This window comes from Leptopilina heterotoma, unplaced genomic scaffold (genome assembly GCF_015476425.1).
Source record: "Leptopilina heterotoma isolate Lh14 unplaced genomic scaffold, ASM1547642v1 Lhet_161, whole genome shotgun sequence".
NCBI classification, from domain to species: domain Eukaryota; kingdom Metazoa; phylum Arthropoda; class Insecta; order Hymenoptera; family Figitidae; genus Leptopilina; species Leptopilina heterotoma.
Genome location: NW_025110876.1, coordinates 1,627,241 through 1,650,794, shown reverse-complemented (window position 1 = coordinate 1,650,794; position 23,554 = coordinate 1,627,241). Strand labels below are relative to the sequence as shown.

Genomic DNA, 23,554 nt, shown 5'->3' with positions numbered 1-23,554 from the left:
GATCGAAACTCACGCACCCCGCCCCTAACGCATACCGGAAGTTCTCAACGCACGCATTTATACCGCTCGGCCACAGAAGGCTGGAAGGCTTCTCGCCTAATCTACTATAAGGCTATTCAAGTTCGGTGGGGGAAAATTAAAGATGGATGCTAACTGGTGCACCAACATTGTATAGAAAGTGTATGGGATAGAGTCTAATTTTTTAAATATCTCGCTTAAACGAAATTTTTAACCATAAGTTTATTAGGATTTTATGTTTCATTTTTAAAGAACTATTTTTTTCCAATAATAAAATCAATAAAAAAATAAAATCGATTTTTATTATTGCAAAAAATAGTTCTTTAAAAATGAAACATAAAATCCTAATAAACTTATGGTTAAAAATTTCGTTTAAGCGAGATATTTAAAAAATTAAGACTCTATCCCATACACTTTCTATACAATGTTTGTGCACCAGTTAGCATCCATCTTGAATTTTCCCCCACCCAACTTGAATAGCCTTATATCAATGCCAGTGCCGTCACTCAATATTGGTTCAGCATGGGATACCAACCCAGGCGCGAAAGACCAGTGCTGACGATGGGTTGAAACTTGACTGAGTCTTGAACGCCCAGCGTGGGTAACCCAGAGTTGGAGCAGTCTTTATATCATTGTCACTCAATATTGGTTCAGCATGGGACACCAATGTTCGTCCCATGCTCGATTCAAGACTCGGTCAATCTTCGTGAGTGGAGCTTCAACATCCAGTCTTTATTCAATCTTGAATCAATCTTGATAGTTTATTTATTACCGTGTGCACTTACCAATATTAGATATAAATTAGATATAAATATTTATAAATTATTTAATATTAAAATATTATTATCTGATATTTTTTAGTAATTTTTTATACTATTTAAAAATTATTATTCTTATTATTAATTATTATTAAATAATATAATAAGTATTATTATTATTATTATTAAGATATCAATTGGTAAATAAATATTATTATTTATTTAGTGTATAATATTTATATTAATTATATAAGATTCATATCAATAAAGTTAAATTATTATATATTATATTTTTTTTCTTGCACAGTGTCAAATTATTATTTCAAAGTTCAAGAGTTTCGTTTATCTGAAAAATTTTCAGTGAAAAAAATGTTCATTAGGTAGTAATAAATATTTATGCCTAGTAGTTTTACACTAGGTTTAACTGTTTACTGAATATTATCAAAAATATATTTTTCGTCAAACGCGCGCGACTAAACACAAATAACCTTGAGACTTTACAGCGCGACGTTGCGATTGTCGTGCTCCCACCATCCCATCTACTCAATGCTTTCCCCTCATGACGTCACAGGCGGGGAAAGCATTGAGTAGATGGGATGGTGGTATTTGTGTTTAGTCGCGCGCGTTTGACGAAAAATATATTTTTGATAATATTCAGTAAACAGTTAATCCTAGTGTAAAATTACTAAGCATAAATATTTATCACTACCTAATGAACATTTTTTTCACTGAAAATTTTTCAGATAAACGAAACTCTTGAATTTGAAAATAATAATTTGACACTGTGCGAGAAAAAAAATAATATATAATTTAACTTATAAAATTATCAGAAAAAATATTTTAATATTAAATAATTTATAAATATTTATAGATAATATTGTACAGTGCACACGGTAATAAAGAAACTGAATATTGTATCAAGATTGACCGAGTCTTGAATCGAGCATGGGACGAACATTGGTATCCCATGTTGAGTGACGGCACTGCACGGAAAAAATCTTGGGTGACGTGCAATCCCAATCGTCGGAAAGTGGGGGAACTATAGTTTGGATGTGCTACGGTCTCAATTCGGGAAATCTACGTTCCCATGTTGGTGGCGCTGAACACCCAAGATTTGAGACTGAAAACCTTGGGACTGCAATAGCCGCATCTTGGGCGTTCAGCACGCCCAAGTTGGAAATGCAGCTCCTCCAAACTAAAGTCGTATCGCATTCGTACATTTTCGGTCTACTTGGAACGGCACGTCACCCAAGATTTTTTCCGTGTGGCATTGATATAGTAGATTAGGCGAGAAGCCTTCCAGCCTTCTGTGGCCGAGCGGTTTAAATGCGTGCGTTGAGAACTTCCGGTATGCGTTAGGGGCGGGGTGCGTGAGTTTCGATCCCACATGCGAGCGAATATTTTTCATTCTTTGTTATAAGCGTTTATATAAAATAATAAAATTGTGTGTTGTGTTGTGAATAAAAAATGTGAACATGTTTATAAATAATGTTAAAAGTCTGTTAAAAATCAAGAAAAAAATGTAACGATTAACAGAAAAATTGTCTTTTTTTACTAAAATTATTTTTTTAAAATTACTATTCAAATGATATTTATTGTTAGTAATATATTCTTATTTATATGAAAATAATATAATTATTACAAATAATAACTTATTGTCATTAAATATATATGTATATATACGCACATGAATTAAAATAATAACAATAATATTTATTATTATTATTAATAATTCATATATTCACATTATATTGAATAAACGTGAGAAACGAGTAAATTTGGGAACAGTGGAAGCAGTCTTGTTTCAGTCCTGCGTTAGGCGTCCGCAGCATTGATTGAGCATTGATGTCCAATGCTGAATCAAGGCTCGCGCTGCAGTCTGGAATCGGTGTTACATTAAAGCTTCGATCAGTCCTGCTCTCGCTGATTCACTCATGCTCAATCAATGTTGACCAATGCTCGGCCAATCTTTATAAAGCCTGAACTCGGCGTCACTTCGCGCCTGGGTAATGTTCGTCCCATACTCGATTCAAGACTCGGTAATCTTGATACAATATTCAGTTTCTTTATTGCCGTGTGCACTCTACAATATTAAATATAAATATTTATAAATTATTTAATATTAAAATATTTATTCGGATAATTTTATAAATTAAATTATATATTATTTTTTTCGCACAGTGTCAAATTATTATTTTTAAATTCAAGAGTTTCGTTTATCTGAAAAATTTTCAGTGAAAAAAATGTTCATTAGGTAGTAATAAATATTTATGCCTAGTAGTTTTACACTAGGATTAACTGTTTACTGAATATTATCAAAAATATATTTTTCGTCAAACGCGCGCGACTAAACACAAATAACCTTGAGACGTTGCGATTGTCGTGCTCCCACCATCCCATCTACTCAATGCACTCTCCGCCTGTGACGTCATGAGGGGAAAGCATTGAGTAGATGGGATGGTGGGAGCACGACAATCGCAACGTCGCGCTGTAAAGTCTCAAGGTTATTTGTGTTTAGTCGCGCGCGTTTGACGAAAAATATATTTTTGATAATATTCAGTAAACAGTTAATCCTAGTGTAAAACTACTATAGGCATAAATATTTATTACTACCTAATGAGCATTTTTTTCACTGAAAATTTTTCAGATAAACGAAACTCTTGAACTTCGAAAATAATAATTTGACATTGCAAGAAAAAAAATAATATATAATTTTATTTTATTTATATGAATCTTATATAATTAATATAAATATTATACACTAAATAAATATTAATATTTATTTACCAATTGATATCTTAATAATAATAATAATACTTATTATATTATTTAATAATAATTAATAATAAGAATAATAATTTTTAAATAGTATAAAAAATTACTAAAAAATATCAGAAACAATATTTTAATATAAAATAATTTATAAATATTTATATCTAATTTATATCTTATATTGGTAAGTGCACATGGTAATAAATAAACTATCAAGATTGATTCAAGATTGAATAAAGACGGGATGTTGAAGCTCCACTCACGAAGATTGACCGAGTCTTGAATCGAGCATGGGACGAACATTGGTGTCCCATGCTGAACCAATATTGAGTGACAATGATATAAAGACTGCTTCAACTCTGTGTTACCCACGCTGGGCGTTCAAGACTCAGTCAAGTTTCAACCCATCGTCAGCACTGGTCTTTCGCGCCTGGGTATCTTCATTTAAAAAACGAAAATTTTGAAAATTCATAACTCAAAAATTTGGCCTTCAAAAAAATAATAAAAAAATACGTATATGTTTTTTTTCAATACAGAATAGAAAAAAAATATTTTTGGACGATTTTAAGAGGTCGACTAAAATCTCACGTGGAATTGCCCATATGCATATACCAATTTTCATCTTTCTAGGTAAAAAGCTGTGAGCGCTAGGGGGGTACATGACATTTTTTGCGAAAAACGGCCAAAATTTGATGTTTTTCGCGGAAAACTCTATGAAGATCAACTCCAATCACGTTCGCTATGTTTTTCCTGTAATCTAAACGTGAAAATACATAGGTACGTCCCAATGGGAAATGCCAGTGTAGTGCCATTGTTCACCACTGGCTTTGTACTCAGACGATTGTTCGGCCGTAGTCTAGCCGACCCTCGACAATTAGTGCTGGCGCGAATTTTTGTTTCGCCAAAGCTTGGACAAACCACGGCGGCAAGTGCTGGCTGAGTATGGAAAAATTTGTTCACGACGCTCTTTGCCAACATTGCTTTTCCCACAAAGCACAGTATTTTTCTGCAAGTTTTTCATGCAGACTTCGCAAGTTTGCATCCAAGTTTTCAGCAAACTTGCATACAAATAAAAATGTCACCCTCTTGGCATATATTTTGATGAACGATACTTTCCCTGTACACTGAGAAAACTGGAGTATTGGACTAAACATCTGGAGGGACAAATCGTTCATATTTGAGAGTTAGCTATTGGATAACAATCTAAATGTTCAAATACACCATTGACAGATATTCGTGTCATTTCTCTTGGAGGGAAAATGAGTTTATTATAACAGAGGGACAAATTAACCATCTTAAGAAATCCCTTCCTTATCCGGCGCGAAATGAATAAATATGGTAACCTAACCTCTAAAAATTAAATACATAAAATGTCAGAAAAATAATTTCGCGCGCATCAGATCGTACACATTTTCTGCGCAACTTTTAACCCTCAGATATAATGGGAGAGAATATACAAGTAGATTTCCATTACCAATTCAAAATTTATTTTAGAAGGACTATTTAACTCTCTTCATAAGCAAAGGAAACATACACTTTTTGAACCTCTGAATTTGACTCTCCAGTTTTCTCAGTGTAGGGAAGGTGACTAAAATATAGTGCGCAGCTCTAGATCTCATAGTAAACTACTGCGCATACATTTAAGTTTTTGCTATTTGGCGCAAGTTTGCTGCAAACTTGCAGTGCAAACTTGCCGAGTGGGTGACATTTTTATATTTATGCAAGTTTGCTGCAAACTTGCAAAATTTTGCATGGAAAACTTGCAGCAAACTTTCAGAAAATGTCTGTGCTTTGTGGGTTTTGACATAAACTTGAAAAAAATTATAAAAAAAAGTTTATGAATGTTTGAAAATTAAATTTATTGAAAAAAATTGATATTTTACTTTACAATTATTCATTTTTTATTTTTATTAAATTTAATAATAATAATAATAATTTAACAATTGTCTAATTTTATAAATAATAAATTATTTAAACAAATTAAAATTATAAACAAAATTCAAACTTTAATCTCAACAATAATTTGGTTCTTATTAAACTACTATTATACTTCGTACTATATGAATAAAAAAATAATAAAAAAATTATCACTTGTAAAATGTTAAATGCAATAAGTAAAGTTATTTAATTTTATTATTAAAAATTTAGATTAATTTTTTTAATTCAATTTATTATTTCTAACGTACCTAACCCTATTTTTTTCTCATCTTTGATTAAATAATATTGTAAGTCTGAATGATACTGAGATATTAAAACTTTACTATGTACATACGTGTCGTTTGCATACTGGTTAGAGCGTTAGTCTGTAAGTCCGTAGTTCGTAGGTTCGATTTTCCTCGTAAGCAATTTTGTTTATTTTCGTAGGTTTGCGATATTTCTAGATTCCAATGATTCCAATCGTTAGGTACTAAAATATGAAAATCTAATGCACACTAACTGTAATTGTCTATTATTTAATTTTTAAATGTTATAAATAATTATTTTCCACTTCATTTACTATATCCATTGTTAGTCTCCATCTTTAATAACATTTCTTTAAGAACACGGAAAAAAAAGTACGTGAATCCTTCCTTGAAAGTGCTTGACTTTTGGATAGGACACAAAATACAAGGCTGTATCATATACTTTTTATTAGAAAATATAGAAAAGTCCTAGAGTTATTCTAGTACTAGTCTGGGAAACAGTGTTTTTTAAATTTTAACGAAAAGTCATTTGTTCAGTTTTATAAGCTGAGTCCAGAATGAGAGAGTCTGTGCACCGATGTTCATAGCTATAGGTATACTACAGCATGCTTTAGTATATCTATAGATATGAACATCGGTGCGCACCCTCTCTCATTCTGGACTCAGCTATAAAGTACGTGAAAGATTAGTTGTCTGCGCTTGAAAATCCTGTAGAGCATGCGCAGTGTGCGTTGCGCGATTCTACCCAAGGTAAATGCATGAAAAACAAATAGTGAAATAGTGAAAAAAAAAAATAGTGAAATAGCATGTCTCAGAAGTCGTGAAAAATTTCACCATGTGGTATATAAGAACAATTCGATACGTACTTTTAAGTGTTAAGTGTGTGTTTATATTTAAGTTATACGCAAATATATATGTGTGTGTTATAGGTTAGTTCATAAGTGTTGACGAACGTCGAAAAGTGATACAATAATTGTTCTTTGTTTGTGTGATTATAATTATCCAAATATGTAAATGAATGAGTGAATTTCAGAAAAACTGTGTGAACAAGTGGAAATTGAGCTCCCGCGGGCAATAACTCGATCTGCGCTTGAACTGAAAAATCCAAGCCAGTCAAGCCGTCAAAAAATGAAAAAAAATAAAAGTCGGAATTTTTAATTTTAAAACATACTACCGTATAGAGCATAAAAATGCGCAACTTTTTTGTCTTTGAAATTTTTTTGTAGGACTTTTATTTTTAATAATAATGGAAAAAACTGAATTTTTTTTATTCTTCAATTTCAATGAATTTCAAAACATAAATCGACTTTTCTCAAACAAATCTGCATGAAATTAATTAAAAATTGATATACTTACGTATCAGGGTCTACTGAAGACGATAAAATGATTAAAACATTTTAAAAAATTAATTGTAAAATTATTTGTTAATGTAAATAAAGACCTGTCGGTAAATACGTTTTCTCAACTTTGAAGAGAAAAAGTATGCGGTGAACTTTCGAGTTGACAAAACTTCCAGTGAGACATTTGTTTATTAACATGTCAAGAAGTTTTTTGGAAATTTTTATTTAAATCGAATGAAAAATAAACAAGATACATAATGTTTAAAAAAATATGCGTCGCGCGGCGTTTTGACATTTTGACGCGAAAGCTATACGATAGGAGGAAATTATTGGTAACTATTGCTATTTTCTGTTGATTTATTTAAAAAATAATTTTATGCATGTATTGTATTTAAAATAAAACCAATTCTATACATTTATATATGATAGGCAGCTTTTTACGTTTTTTGAATCTTATTTCCAACTTTTAACTCAATCCAAGGTTAAGATTGTTTTGATGCACTATATACTGTGCATTAATTTAAACATAGCAGGTCCTTGTATTTTTTTGAAGAAAATACAGTTTACTTTATTCCTGTCGTTAAGTTTTTTTAATAATCCATGTGTTTTAAAATTGAAAATTAATTGTAAATTAATAAAAAAAATTTAAATAATGTCAGAAGTAGAGTGTGTGCAAGATGCTTTAAGAAAACGACCAAAAAAGTAAAACAATCAGATTAAGAATACACTGAGAAAACAATTTATTTAATTCAATCAAATTTCTTTTAAATCAAACTTAAAATATTTTTGCTTTACAGTCAAATAAATGTAAGTTTAATTCAAACATATTTTTTGGTTCATTTATAAAAATAATATATTTAATTTATGGTTGATTTTAAATTATTTATAATCAACTTTTAAGTTTAAATCAAACATAAAATTTTTAAACGTAGGTATTTTTTGTTTAAACCAAAACAAAAAATATATTTGAATTAAACATAATTATTCAAACAAATATTATTTATTTTTGAATCAAAGCAGTAGATATTTTCTATATATTAGGATTAAGCTTACAAACTAATTTAAATTAAACAAAATCAATTAAAATTATTTTTTTACTTGAATCGAGTATGTTTTCTCTGTGTAACACTTTTATTTATTATTTAATGTTTTAATCTGGTTTGAAAAACCAAACAGTATTAACAAATTTTTAAGAACAAAAGAATTTAAGTTATGTATATATTTTAAAAAGTCAGATATATTAATAATAAAATTATTTTTTAAATAAATCAACAGAAAATAGCAATAGTTACCAATAATTTCCTCCTATCGTAAAGCTTTCGCGTCAAAATGTCAAAACGCCGCGCGACGCATATTTTTTTAAACATTATGTATCTTGTTTATTTTTCATTCGATTTAAATAAAAATTTCCAAAAAACTTCTTGACATGTTAATAAACAAATGTCTCACTGGAAGTTTTGTCAACTCGAAAGTTCACCGCATACTTTTTCTCTTCAAAGTTGAGAAAACGTATTTACCGACAGGTCTTTATTTACATTAACAAATAATTTTACAATTAATTTTTTAAAATGTTTTAATCATTTTATCGTCTTCAGTAGACCCTGATACGTAAGTATATCAATTTTTAATTAATTTCATGCAGATTTGTTTGAGAAAAGTCGATTTATGTTTTGAAATTCATTGAAATTGAAGAATAAAAAAAATTCAGTTTTTTCCATTATTATTAAAAATAAAAGTCCTACAAAAAAATTTCAAAGACAAAAAAGTTGCGCATTTTTATGCTCTATACGGTAGTATGTTTTAAAATTAAAAATTCCGACTTTTATTTTTTTTCATTTTTTGACGGCTTGACTGGCTTGGATTTTTCAGTTCAAGCGCAGATCGAGTTATTGCCCGCGGGAGCTCAATTATTTTTTTTATTTTACAATTTTTTTAAAGTCAATGAAATTCTCAAGCAAGGTACTAGAAATTTTCATTGACTGCTTTTGAAACTCTCATGCAAAAGTACTAGACTGTTTTTAGTATTTTGTGTCGTATCCAAAAGTCAAGTACCGAGTCAATGAAAATTTCACGTACTTTTTTTTTCCGTGAAGAGAAATATTTTATGAATAATAACTATTTATTAATATCATTTACCATTTTGCTGTTAAATTATTTATAATTATTAATTTACGATTAATTAATAACAATACAGCATTTATTGTGGCAATATTCTCAGCCAGCACTGACAGGCAGTACTTCGCCAGCGTTAGGCCAGTGCTGGCGCAGTACTCCGCCAGTTGTAAATTTCCCATTGGGGTGTACCAATTTTTAGCTCTCTAGATGAAAAACTGTGAGCGCTAGGGGGGGGGGGTAAATGGTCATTACATTGGTACAATAAACCAAAAAATAAAATGATGTAAGAAAAAAAAATAACGAAATAATAGGGTTACCAGTAAGTAATATCAAAAAACCCACTGTTTCTTTTACTTAAATACTCAAAAAAAAGTCTCTTAAACAAAAATTGACGTGATTTGCTTTCTTTTGAAAATGGGGCTTTGATGGGGAAAACTGGTAACATTTTCTGTGAAATAATATTTCCAAATATTCAAAATTCTTGCTGAAATTGGCCTATTTCGGTCTATTTGCATTTGGGGACTTAGTAGGGGTCCAGACAAGTAAGGCACTTCGGCTTAACGTTACAGCTCTTCGCGAGGTGTCCCTCTCCGCCGCATCTCCGACAGTGTTTACTTCTGTCGGGGCCTTTGCAGGATAGGGTTCTGTGTCCGTAACCTAGGCACTTTTGGCACCTAGCTACTTCAACATGCTCGCGAATTGGAGCATTTATCCAGCCGATTTTGATTCGGCCAAGTTTAAGCAGAATGTCACTTTCTGTTTCTGCCAAGCGGATTAGAGCAACCTTAGTTCCTCTATAGCGCGGCAAAAGTCGACACTCCATCGTCAGGTCGAGTTTACCCAGCTTTTCTCTCAGTGCTGAAGTCACCTCATCCTCTGTGGTGGCTTCATCCAAATCCTTAATCTCTAGAGACCTTCTATTCACTAGAGGTGTGACCTCAGCCTTGCTATGCAGGGCCGAAGTCAGTGCCTCTGCAAATTTTAAGGTCTCTCTAACCTTTTTCACTATCAAGAGAACCTCCTGTTTAAAAGTTCTCCTGATTTTCCGGATCACGGTCCCCGTATCTTGTGGGTTTACCTTTGCTTTTATCAGCGGCAAGATACCCTCAGGCGGTATTTACATGCTTGCGTTCGAACGCTGCGTTTTGCGTTAAATAATGAGATAGAGAAAGAAAGACATATACTTCTGTCCTTCTTGCACTCACTGCTCAACGCAAAACGCAGCGTTTGAACGCAAGCATGTAAACACAGCCTGATACAGACTTGGGTCTCTTGCCGTGATTTTAACGGCTTCCGTGCTCCTTAGCTTCAAAGGGGGCTTCGGAAACTCTTTTTTCTCACGTGAGAGCTTCTCTTTTGGAGCCCGTTTCTTTTTGTTTTTAACAATTTTGAAGCCGTCCCCATTGTCCGCTCCGTCCTTTAAGACGGTCTCACCATACAACTTGCCAGGACTATTTGAGGGCGCCTGTTTCGTTCCAACTAGCGACTCAGAACCAAGCCGTGGAGCATCCTTTCGCTTAATTCTCTTCCCGCCTTGAGTCGTTCGTTGCGGACTCGCATCTGGGCTTGCACCTTCCCTGGGGCGTTTATTAACGCCTTTTGCCTTATTAGGGCATGTTTTTGCGCCGTCCAGAGCTGCAGTAGTGCTCTCTGTCTGCTGTGGAACTTCCACAGTTAGATGTTGCGGCTCTTGGTCTTTAAAAGGCTCGGGGATAAAACGTAAATTCTTACAGATTATATCGAACGCACTTTCTAAAACCGTCACGCCATCCTGGATGTCACGACTGACGTTTTTTTGCCGCTTGAATCCTTGGCGCAAGCTTTTAAAAATTCCCGGAATAGCCAGGAACTGATTTGCAACATTTGATTCGTAGCATGTCACCTGGCTATCTATCTGGCTCCCTCCAAAATCCTTGGAGCCATCTGCACCGACTATCGGGGCTTGCACCCGATCAGAATCGGTGGTGGGATTACCCTCTTTCGAGGTACCCACTTGGAGTATTTCATTTATAACATAATTATTTAATTACTGATTAAATATAAATTCCCTGAAATATAAATTCTTTTATTACTTAATATAACAGAAAAATCTCGAGCACGGTATTTAACTATAGAGTAAGCGATCGATATTAAGAAGCGGATGTATTACATTGCAGCGCGCCGGTTCCCGTCGATCACGGAAGTTAAGCAACTTTGGTCGCGGTTACTACTTGGATGGGCGACCGCTCGGGGATATGCCGTATTACCGTGTTTTTCTGGCGAAAAAAATAAGTTTGTGTGTGTGTGTGTGTTTTAGCCGTTTAGGGGAAATTTGTTCGATTGAAAAAATAAAAAAATTATAAAGATGTGTATGTGAGTGTGTGTAAAGTTAAAATAAAGATTTATATAGAAGTATTTGTAACTGTGAAAATTAATTATAATATATAAAAAATATGTAAACCTAATTTTCTTTTTTCAATTTATCGTTTGTATATTTTTAACCCCATAAAAGTATTGGATTAACAATATATGGTGTTATTGAACCAATAGCGACAACTAAAAAAATGTTTGTATCTTAAAAATGCCTGGGTGTCATTGATTTAACAGCATTGTTTTCTCCGTGTATTTATTCGAATATTTAATAAACCGAGCGATTGAAGGGAACTAAAAGTGTCCTAGCGGTGGCTTTCTATTTCTGGTAGGGCCATCACAGGGAAATCAAGCTAGAGCCGATCTTCCATTCCTCGCTGTCCGCGAGCGTGACGAAAGGTGCCGGGGCCCGACCAGATTTTCCCTTCCAGAACCCTGCTAGCAGTAGGGAAATACAGCGAGGACCCTATCAGAACCCAACTCAAATTTCAACACGGGTAAGCAGCGTAGTGACATGTACTACTCCGTCTAATGACAGTGGGTTTTGTGAGTCTAACTAAGTGGCGTAGTAAAACATACTACGCCATTATTTTAGTTTTACTACGATGGGTAGTAAAAAACACTACGCCTTTTAGTAACTCTTACTAAATATCGAGGTGAGTCTTGCTGAAAGGTGCAATAAAACATACTATTCTGCTCGATCAATTTGACTACGATTCTTTATTAAAAACACTACGCTGCTTACTTAGTATTACTAATTAACGTAGTTCGAGCTACTGTGTTTTTAGTTTAATGCTACCAAATAATATAGTTGAAGATACTACCCTGCCTATTAGTTCAAATTTACTACTTATGTAGTAATCGCCATAGCAAGTGAAATAAAACATGGTACATTGTGTAAATAATAAAAACATATTTATATTAATAATAATATAATTTATTTTGTACATACATATAATATAATGTTGCTTTTCACATATTAAATCACGTATTTTGAAGAAGAATAATTTAGCAATCTATTATTTAAATTTATATAATTTAAACTATTTTCACAAAGTTCATAATACACACACTTTTAATTTCTTCACAAATAAAAACATAGTCTGTAGAAAACCTTTTCTTCTTTTATTAGTTAAATTTACACTTTCACATTAAAACACTGGTAATATTATAAATTTATTAAAGCTTAAATATACTTTGCAACAATTCACTGTGAAAAATAAGACTTGAATCTACGCAATATCTACCACTGAAGTTTGAAATATAATGTTAAGCGAAAGAATTCTAAGGGCCGAATAAAGACCCAATGGGAAGTAAACGATTGGTTCAATAATGGGCCATGCTTGGCGAACTCCGTTCCATTATTGGAACATTAATGGCAACCATCATTGGACCACCAATGGTTTAAACTTGGGATGATCACGCTACTGCCAATGATCGGTAGCCAAGCATCGGGCCAATATTAGTTGCCAAGGAATTGCCAAGGAAACAAAATCGATTTTTAAAAGCTTGATTTTTTATTGGCAGCCAACAAAAAACCAAGGTTTTGAAAATTGATTTTTTTAAATTATTAATTAAAATATATTTTTCAAAAATTTATTTAAAAAAAAAAAATATTTTTCAAAAATATATATTTTTTTTTAAATTGATAGAACATATTAATTTAATTTGTCACCTCTGGTAAAACAAAGATGAAAGACTGATAAATTCCCTCACTTTATATCTTACAGTGGAGGGATAACTGTGAATGTCTTTGCGAGAGAGGAGCAGGTACTTATATAGAGCCAGTGAAACAGGTCACAAGCGAGAAGAAATCACTAGCATGCACTCTGGCGGCGCTTGTCGGAACTGTTTTCTGGCGCGCATGCATATCCTGATATTATCGACACAGCGCTTGGCAACCAACGTTGCGCCACTTCCGACAAGCGCCGCCAGAGTGCATGCTAGTGATTTCTTCTCGCTTGTGACCTGTTTCACTGGCTCTATATAAGTACCTGCTCCTCTCTCGCAAAGACATTCACAGTTATCCCTCCACTGTAAGATATAAAGTGAGGGAATTTATCAGTCTTTCATCTTTGTTTTACCAGAGGTGACAAATTAAATTAATATGTTCTATCAATTTAAAAAAAAATATATATTTTTGAAAAATATTTTTTTTTTAAATAAATTTTTGAAAAATATATTTTAATAAATAATTTAAAAAAATCAATTTTCAAAACCTTGGTTTTTTGTTGGCTGCCAATAAAAAATCAAGCTTTTGAAAATCGATTTTGTTTCCTTGGCAATTCCTTGGCAACTAATATTGGCCCGATGCTTGGCTACCGATCATTGGCAGTAGCGTGATCATCCCAAGTTTAAACCATTGGTGGTCCAATGATGGTTGCCAATTGTTTTGCCAAGAAAAAACCATTGGGTACCAAGCATGGCCCATTATTGAACCAATCGTTAACATTGGCAACTTCCCGTTGGGGAAAATATGAAGAAATGTTGACAGGAAAACTGTCCTTTCATTTTCCGTAAATAACCGAAAATGCACGAAACAAAAAAACACATGTAAAAAAAATTACGAAGTCGAGGGTCAAAATACTTTGCCAAGGGTCCTATGTCTTTGTTCACCGCACGGCAACAAGATGTTTTCTGATTCATACTACAAAATGCTATATGCTATATTTGAATTTCCTATAATTTAATGTTTTCTGGTACACATTATTGGTTAATTTATAATTTATTATATAATTATTGATATTTTAAAATTATACATATAATAAATCATAAATTAACCGCAAGAATATGTATACTAGAAAATATTAAATTAGGAAACTCAAACATTATTAGAGGAAAATAAATAACAATTAAGTAGAATATTACATATTTTTCATATAAATAAAATTACTTAATTATAAAAAAACATTTAAAATATTACATTGAACATATTATATGATTTTTATACACGCACTCAGAAAAATGTTTATTCGAAACAACCAACTCACTTCTCATTGGTACAAATTAAATATGCAGTAAGTCTTACAATGAACACAATGCATTTATTTAACCAACACTTATAATTTTGTTTCTTTGATTTACCGATTTAACTAATAAATTTGACGCGAACGCGGACTGTAGACAAGTGAGAACGCCATTTTTAAATTCACCCATGTACTTTTTGAGACAAGCAAATATTTTTGTTTGACTCAAATAAAATGATTTGGTTGAATCAAACAAATTTGTGTGTATTGTGTCGAACAAATTGTATATATAACTAATAAAGTTTGACTTTCCTAATTTAATATTTTCTAGTATACATATTATTGCGGTTAATTTATGATTTATTATATGTATAATTTTAAAATATCAATAATTATATAATAAATTATAAATTAACCAATAATGTGTACCAGAAAACATTAAATTAGGAAATTCAAATATTATTAGAGGAAAATAAATAACAAAATTAAGTAACTAAAACTATTTATTTAAATCAAACAAATCTTTTCTCTTAAAATAAGCAAATTTTTTAGTTATATTAAATAAAATTTTTTGGTTAAGTGTAATAACCATTTGGTTAATACAAATAAACGTATTGGAAGAAATTATTTGGTTGAATCAAACAAACGTTTGGTTGACTGTATAGCAATGCATTTATTTGGTTGATTCAACCAAAATTTGGTTGTTTCGAACAAATTTTTTTCTGAGTGTACAGCTACTGGAAGGAAACAAGTAATACTTGGCAAATTTCTACCTGGGTTATGCTGTCTCTCTAACACAGTGCAACAGCATTTTTATTTCTGGGATCGCATAGGGTGATTTTTATAGGTTTTTTGATGCCGAACGCGAATCCGTAATCAGAATTGTTCCATCACCATAGATTTTTGAGAAATTTGACCTTGAAAATTGAAAAAAGGCCGTTTTTGAGGTACTTTTTGGTTTTTTATCAGGGTATACAAATTTTTTCTAGGGTTTTCATTATATGCGTACGAAAGCCCATATCCTCCTTAACAATTTCCAATTTGGACCTTTCAAAAATATCTATTTTTCGATGAGTTATCTTTGTTTGAAGTTCGCGTCGCATCGTAAAATCAGCAAAAATGCCGTTTTTGAGGTATTTTTGTGTTTTTTATCAGGGTACAAAAATTTTTCCTAGTGTTTCAATGATATGCGTACGAAATCTCATATCCTTCTCAACAATCTCCAATTTTTGACATTGTTTTTTTTTTTTTGTTTATCATTTCAAATTTTTTAACAATAATTTAACAAAAACAAAGAAAACTCATCGAAAAATAGATATTTTTAAAATGTTTAAATTGGAGATTGTTGAGGAGGATGTGAGCTTTCGTACGCAAATCATGAAAAACCTAGAAAAATTTGTGTATCCTGATAAAAATCCAAAAAGTATCCCAAAAACGTCCTTTTTTCAATTTTCAAGGTCAAATTTCTTTAAAACTTAGGGTGATGGAACAATTCTGATTACGGATTCGCATTCAGCATTAAAAAACCTATAAAAATCACCCTATGCGATCCCAGAAATAACAAAAAAGTGAAATTCTGTTGCACTGTGTAATTTCATTAAACATGTATATCTGGCTAACCCGAGCAGCTAGGATTTTTTCTAAACGGATTTTGAAAGAATGGATGAGTACAAATCAAACCCTACTTGCTGATGTTGCATTCATTTTTGTCAAACCTTAGGCAAGTCAAGGAAGTTATACCGAACTATTCCTGAAACGTTATGTTAGCGCCCATCAAGGAGGTATTTATTTAATTTATATTTAACGTTAATTTTTTTTTAACTTTTACAGTACTGTCTTGTAAGAAATAAAGATATCACATTAAATTTTAAATATTATTACTAAAAAAATAATTCAAAAATTATTAAAGATTACGATTATGCCACTATATTCCAACTTTATTGAAAAATTCGGAAAATTATAAGGAACAAATTTTCTCCGTGTATATACATATGTATACTTATATATTTTTTTTGCTTACCCAGTAAAAAAGGATTTTTTAATATAGCATTTTGGACGATTGAGCAAGCCATAGAGTTATTAGAATAGAGTGCGCAAGCGATCAAAATGTTTCTTAGGCGCATAGACGGAGACAGCCATACGAAAAGTAGACCCCTTTTCTTTCTTTCTCTAATAACGCATGCGCGATAGTAAAACAGCTGATGCATCGAAACAACTGTTGCTTCCTTGCTGGCAATTATATTTTTCTTTTATTTACGTGACAAATAAATAATTTAAAAACATTTTTAGCGGGAAAAATAGTATTTTATGTTAAGTTTACCTGCTTTAAATTTATACTCATCGAAATAAGCAGCTCAAAATTAAAAATTCCATTCCATTACTATAATATTATCGATACGACATCCAAACTAGAATCAAAAGTTGCGTCTTACCTTCAAATAACAGCCAAATAGCTTTTTGTCGACAAGACTTTTTAATCCCACTCTACCCTATTTATTGTAAAATATTTATTTTACATTTAATTTTATTATATTTAAAACAATTTTTCGTGCAATCTTTGTAGACAAAAACCTAACCAAAAACTTTTATTCTTGCACATGCGCCATTAAACAAGGTAAGATAAGGAATCTACTTTCATGCTTTTGTCTCTTTCTATGCGCCTATAAGGGTGCGATCCCATGTGAGCAGAATACGTCGACCGAAAGCAGAAAATTATGAGAGTGAAAAGAACAACAATATCTACCTATCTCTTTTGCACTCATGATTTTCTGCTTTCGGTCGACGTATTCTGCTCACATGGGATTGCACCCTTAGAATGCCTCTTAAAGGCCTTTCTCCAATAGGATCCAAAAACTCTGCGTTTGTCTGCGAATAACTGCGTTGCGTTGATTTTAGCATGTGTCTGCGTCGGTTGCTATAGCAACACATGCTAAAATCAACGCAACGCAGTCATTCGCAGACAAACGCAGAGTTTTTGGATCCTATTGAGGCCTTTCTCCAATAGGTTTTAAAAAGTGTGCGAAGGACTGCGTCTGCGTCGGTTGCTATAGCAACACATGCTAAAATCAACGCAACGCAGTCATTCGCACACTTTTTAAAACCTATTGGAGAAAGGCCTTTGAGGCCTTTCTCCAATAGGTTCCCAAAACTCTGCGTCTGCGTCGGTTGCTATAGCAACACATGCTAAAATCAACGCAACGCAGTCATTCGCAGACAAACGCAGAGTTTTTGGATCCTATTGGAGAAAGGCCTTCAAGGCCAACGCAGAATAGATCTGTAACCGGAACCGCAATCGTAAGCGTAACCGTAAGAATGAGTTAGAGAAGGATAAACAATATACCTATCCTTCTTTAACTCATTCTTACGGTAACACTTACGATTGCGGTTCCGGTTACAGATCTATTCTGCGTTGGCCTTCAAGGAGAGTCCAGAATAGAGTCGACGTCGGTATGAACGCGCTGATACTAACGCGCTCCTCCTATCAGTGTTGGGAAGTGACGTGTCACTCGAGGTTTTTGACGTAAAATACTTGGTTTTTTACATAGGTAAAATACGTATTTTCCCCCCCTTCCCCAAAAAATACATTGTGTATAAAACTTTTGAAGTAAAATACGAGGTATTTTACTGTAAAAATCCATGTAATTTACCTGAGGTATTTTACGCGCCCAACCCTGCCTCCTATGTATTCCATATGGACGAGCGCGTTAAAGGCCTAAGCACAATAGGTTCGCGAAAGTCGTTCGCGAACGCAAAGCATGAGTTAGAAAATGAAAGAGATATATTTGTGTCCTTGTCTATCTCATGCGTCTCGTTCGCGAACGACTTTCGCGAACCTATTGTGCGTTGGACTTAAGGCCTAAGCACAACTGTTCGGTTTCGGGATATGTAAGATTTACATACATTTTGAGGTTAGGAAGCCCATATCCCGAAGTCGTCTCCCGCACCCGACTCAGTTGTGCTTATAGGGCTTTACTATCAGCGCGTTCGACTCTATTCTGGACTCTCCTTCACGGTAAAAGGTATAACTCGCGCACTCTATTCTAATAACTCTATGGAGCAAGCCGTCTGCTCAATTGTCCAAACGGCATTTGGACAATTGCCCAAGCAAAAATTGACAACTGGCGCAGTACTGCGCCAGTACTGGCATTTGAATAATAATAATAAATTTTAATTTCCGACTCCTTTTACACTTACAGTTAATAAAGAGCGTTTAACTGTGTAATTTAGTTAAATTATTATTTAATTGAACTAAATTCAAAAAAATCAAATTAGTAAATTACCTAAAAAATTTCCATAAATTACCTCTAAAATATCCATAAATTACCATAAATTACCGACGTTAAATTTTTTAGGTCTAATTTGTGTTTTACATATATTTTAATAAATTATCGCCAAAATGTTTATAAATTATCGCATAAATTTCCATAAATTACCAACGTTAAATTTTTTAGTTAAAAATTTATCGTCAAAAGTTTATAAATTATCTCATAAATTTCCATAAATTACCATAAATTACCGATGTTAATTTTTTTAGTTCTCGTTTGTATTTTACATAGTTTTATAAACTATTATCAAAATGTTTATAGATTACTGCATAAATTTTCATAAATTACCGCAAAATTTCCATAAATGACAGAAATCCAAAATTTTAATGATAATTTTTGCTTTACATATATTTACGAATTATTACGAAAATTTCTATAAATTTCCACAAATTACAGCAAACATTTCCATAAATGGCTAAAATAAAAATGTTTAATTGTAACTTATGTGGAACATATTTTTATGAATTATTGCAAAAATTTCCAGAAATTACTGCGTAAATTTCCATTAATTAGTTTCTAACTGACTATTGTCAGTTTACCGTGTTAGCAATACTGGCACAGTACTGGCGTAGTACTGGTTTGCCAGTGTTGTTTTCGCAATACTGGCACAGTACTGGCATAGTACTGACATACCAGTCTTAAAGGGCAGTACTGGCGTAGTACATAAATTTTAGTGAAGCCAGTACTGAACCAGTACTGGCAAGCCAACTGCTGGCATGCCAGTACTGGTGCAATACTGCGCCAGTTGTGAATGCTTGACAGAAATTTTTGCTTGGGTGGACTGGTTGCTTAATTATCCGATGCATTAGGTCCAATGAATGTCGGTAATTTATGGTAATTTATGGATATTTTAGAGGTAATTTATGGAAATTTATTAGGTAATTTACTTATTTGGTTTTTTTGAATTTAGTTCAATTAAATAATAATTTAACTTAATTACGCAGTTAAACACTCTTTATTAATTGTAAGTGTAAAAGGTGTCGAAAATTAAAATTTATTATCCTGTAGCTTCGATAGGGTAGTGGTTAGAGTGTTTGGCTAGAAGTCCGTAGGTCGTAGGTTCGATTCCCCACAGTGGCAAATTTTGTTTCGTTATAGGTTTGCGTTTATTCTGCGTTGTAAACATTAATTTGATTAAAAGTTAAAAGTTGGGGATTATTACATGTTTGCAAATATAAATTAATTTTTTTTTATTATATTAATATTGAATTTAAATAAATTTTCCACTAGATTGGAAAATAGACGGTCGGGTCTGATTCAGGCCAGCGCCAGAAGATTTTTCTATACGGGTACTAAACCAGTACTGCGCCAGTACTAAACCAGTACTGGCTGCCAGTATTGCGCCAGTAACATCCAACCAGTACTGAAAAGCGTTATCATTTCGGTCAAATGCTAGTACTGGTTCAACAATGGCGGCCAGTACTCCGCCAGTACTGGGCATTACTGGCGCAGTACTGCGCCAGTTGTCAATTTTTGCTTGGGCACATGAGGAGTATTGAGAGAGGATAATGAAGTGTTTCTCTTTATCAGAATCCTCACTTCTTTGCCAACTAAATTCCAAGTACAGCATTGCACTGTCAGTTAAAAAGTGATATTTTAGAAATTTTGTTCTTTTTCCTCACTCGAGGTATTTTAATACCTCATTTTTCTGTATTTGTCTGGAATTAAGAATTCTCTAAAGTTTCTGTAACATTTCAGTACTTTTTTTTCTTAATTCAGCAGTCTTTTAGCCACGAAAAACATTTGGGATGATTGGACTTAATGCATCGGATAATTGAGCAACCAGTCCAATTGTCCAAATGCCGTTTGGACAATTGAGCAGACGGCTTGCTCAATCGTCCAAAATGCTATATTAAAAAATCCTTTTTTACTGGGTAGGGATTTTTGGGAAATCTGCATACAGATACCTTGGAATCCGCACTCTAAGGTTATGTGGGGTTAGTAAAATAAATAATAAAACAATATAAAATAATTGGACGAATATGTTCCAAACAGCAAATTCAATTGTTTTATAATAGAATTAACGACCCGCTATATGAACAGATATTTCGAAGAAATTTACATAAAATTAAAAAAATAAATACATAGACAAAAGTAATTTACTGCATTTTTTACCTTATTATTCACGGGTCGACACTTATCATACGATACACAATAATATATAACAATAATAATTTGGTTTTATCAAAACTTTCTTTCAAATAATATATTTTAGTCACCGTTTTACATTTGATACGGGTCACGTCTTTATAATTAAACAGTCATTAAAAGAAAGCTATATTAGTACAGCGTCGAATTTATTAATCACCAAAATATTCCCCAATCACTCTACACACTTCTAATTCAGAATATTTTGTATTGATCATGACTCATAACCTTACAAGAATAAGTAAAAAATTCACTTATTTATAAGTGTATATGTACTTATTGATCAAGAAGACGACTTATAACGTATAATAAGTGAAATTTCACATATTCAGATTTAGAGAGTAATTCTTTTTATTTTCCAATACAAAGAAAAGAAGGTTTTTTTCCAAATATAAATTTCTTTTGTGTAAAATTCCAATAATTTAGCAGCAGTTATAAACTAGAGTATAATAAGTGAAATTTCACATATTCAGATTTAGAGAGTAATTCTTTTTATTTTCCAATACAAAGAAAAGAAGGTTTTTTTCCAAATATAAATTTCTTTTGTGTAAAATTCCAATGATTTAGCAGCAGTTATAAACTAGAGTGCTGCGAGAGAGTGTATTTTAAATAGATGAAAAACGTATGGTAATACTATTGACAAATGGGATTCCCTTCTGTCTTAAGCAAGATACAGTCAACGTTCCCACATCATCGTATCTGAAATTGCACGCGACTGAAAGTGGTTGTCGGGAGTCCCTATTTCTCTCTCTCTCTCTCTCTCTCTCTCTCTCTCTCTCTCTCTCTCTCTCTCTTTGGTTTAACATTGAACTTCTTACATGCTATGCACCCAGGAAACAAAAACCTATTTGCTTGTTTTGAATCGGTCGAAAACTCTCGTGAATCCGCATTCTTAAAAGGCGAAGGCAGATTAATTCTGATTATTTGCACTACTTATTGAATAGGACGTCAATAATTTGAATCGGGATAACAAACTTTTTATTATCCGATTCACAATGTGACATGAATCGGAGGTGGCGTCGAATGAGAATAGTATATGATAAAAATGTTTACAGATAAATAAATTAATATTATACTATTTTTCAAAATAAATGTTTTATTAAATATTTACACGGAGAAACTTTTAATACCACTAATTCTTAAAACTGGTGAGACATTTTAGTATGTTAGGTTAGATTCAAGGGAAAAACGACATAGGTTATAGAAATTGCTATTGAGAATATCAAAAACACTCATTCAGTATATATTTTACAGTTGTTCATAAGGAAACTAACGAAAATTAGTATGTTGTTTTAGAAAGAAAATAATAATTTTTGCAAAGTTGGGAAAGCCATGAATTAAAAAGAAACACAACAAATTAATTGTCTATAGATACTCATAGAGACGATAGTGATACTTGGATCTGATGGTAGATGGCATTAGTGTATGTCACTGTAACTGTAGGTAAATATATTTAACACGACGTAAGAACCTAACCTATATTATTAACGCACACACGCACACGCAAGTAAAGACACGACGATTGGTCACGGAAACCGAAAGATCGCACGATTCGTTAGAAGTACACAGCTGAATCGTCCTTATATATTAAACGAGTGGAAAAATATGTGCCTTCGAGAGAGAGCATTTTTTAAAATAACTTACTAATCAAATTATGTAAATAAGTAAAAGTCGTGAAAAAAATTATGTTATATTGAGGAACAGTTCTTGAATTTAATTTGGCATGAGGAGACATTCACGTTTATTAATAAAAGGTTTTTTTCTTTCATACACGTGTGAATTTCAACTTCGAAAACATTAGGGTTAGTTCGCGACGTCAGGTGATGGACTCGGTGATTCTCGGGCGAAATCGGTTAAGTCCGCCCGCAGTCCTTCCAAAATTGGTATGTTACGTTAGAATGTCTGTTATATATTCTATCTATATGTGGAAAAAAGGTTAGAATTACCGTATTATTTCACAAACAAAAACTAGCATTTTATTCTTTTCTAAAGAAAAATAAGACTATTTCTAATGCAGATAGTAATTTTTGTACACCGAAGGTTGCTTAATATATAACGAACTTATCATATTTTCGTATTAATGTTGAAATTATTAGCACAACGCACGAAAAATCCTCACATTCTAACGAACTTTTAGAATAAAGATAACCAAATATATTCAATATTAGAAGAAAAAGTTTCTCCGTGTACAAGAAGAAAAATGAAAAGTATTATGAACTCGAAAACTTTTTCGCACTATAATATACAAACACTTCAAGTGATAAAAATGTTCATCAAACGTCGTAGATTTCAATTTCAATAATAAAAATTGTTCAATACCTTTAAATATTTTACTAAGCTGACTTAATATTTACAAATCTAAGCACTCGATAACATAATTGTCCACTATTGCACATTATTTATTATATTATATTAACCGTATTTCAAAAAACGCCACAAACCGAAGCCACATGGAACGCATTTGATATAATACACTGTAAAAAAGCCCAATGTAAATTTACAACGTGTAACGTTGGAAACTTTTCGCTTCACGTATGACGTAGTACTATTACAGCCCAAATGTTAACTTACTTACCGTTC

At 32.4% G+C, this 23,554-nt stretch overlaps 1 protein-coding gene across 1 annotated transcript in view; it reads left to right on the top strand.

Annotated features, from left to right (window-relative positions):
• The window catches only part of LOC122498892 (zinc finger protein ush), a 384,383-nt gene that overhangs the window by 296,677 nt on the left and 64,152 nt on the right, over positions 1–23,554 (top strand). The window lies entirely within an intron of this gene.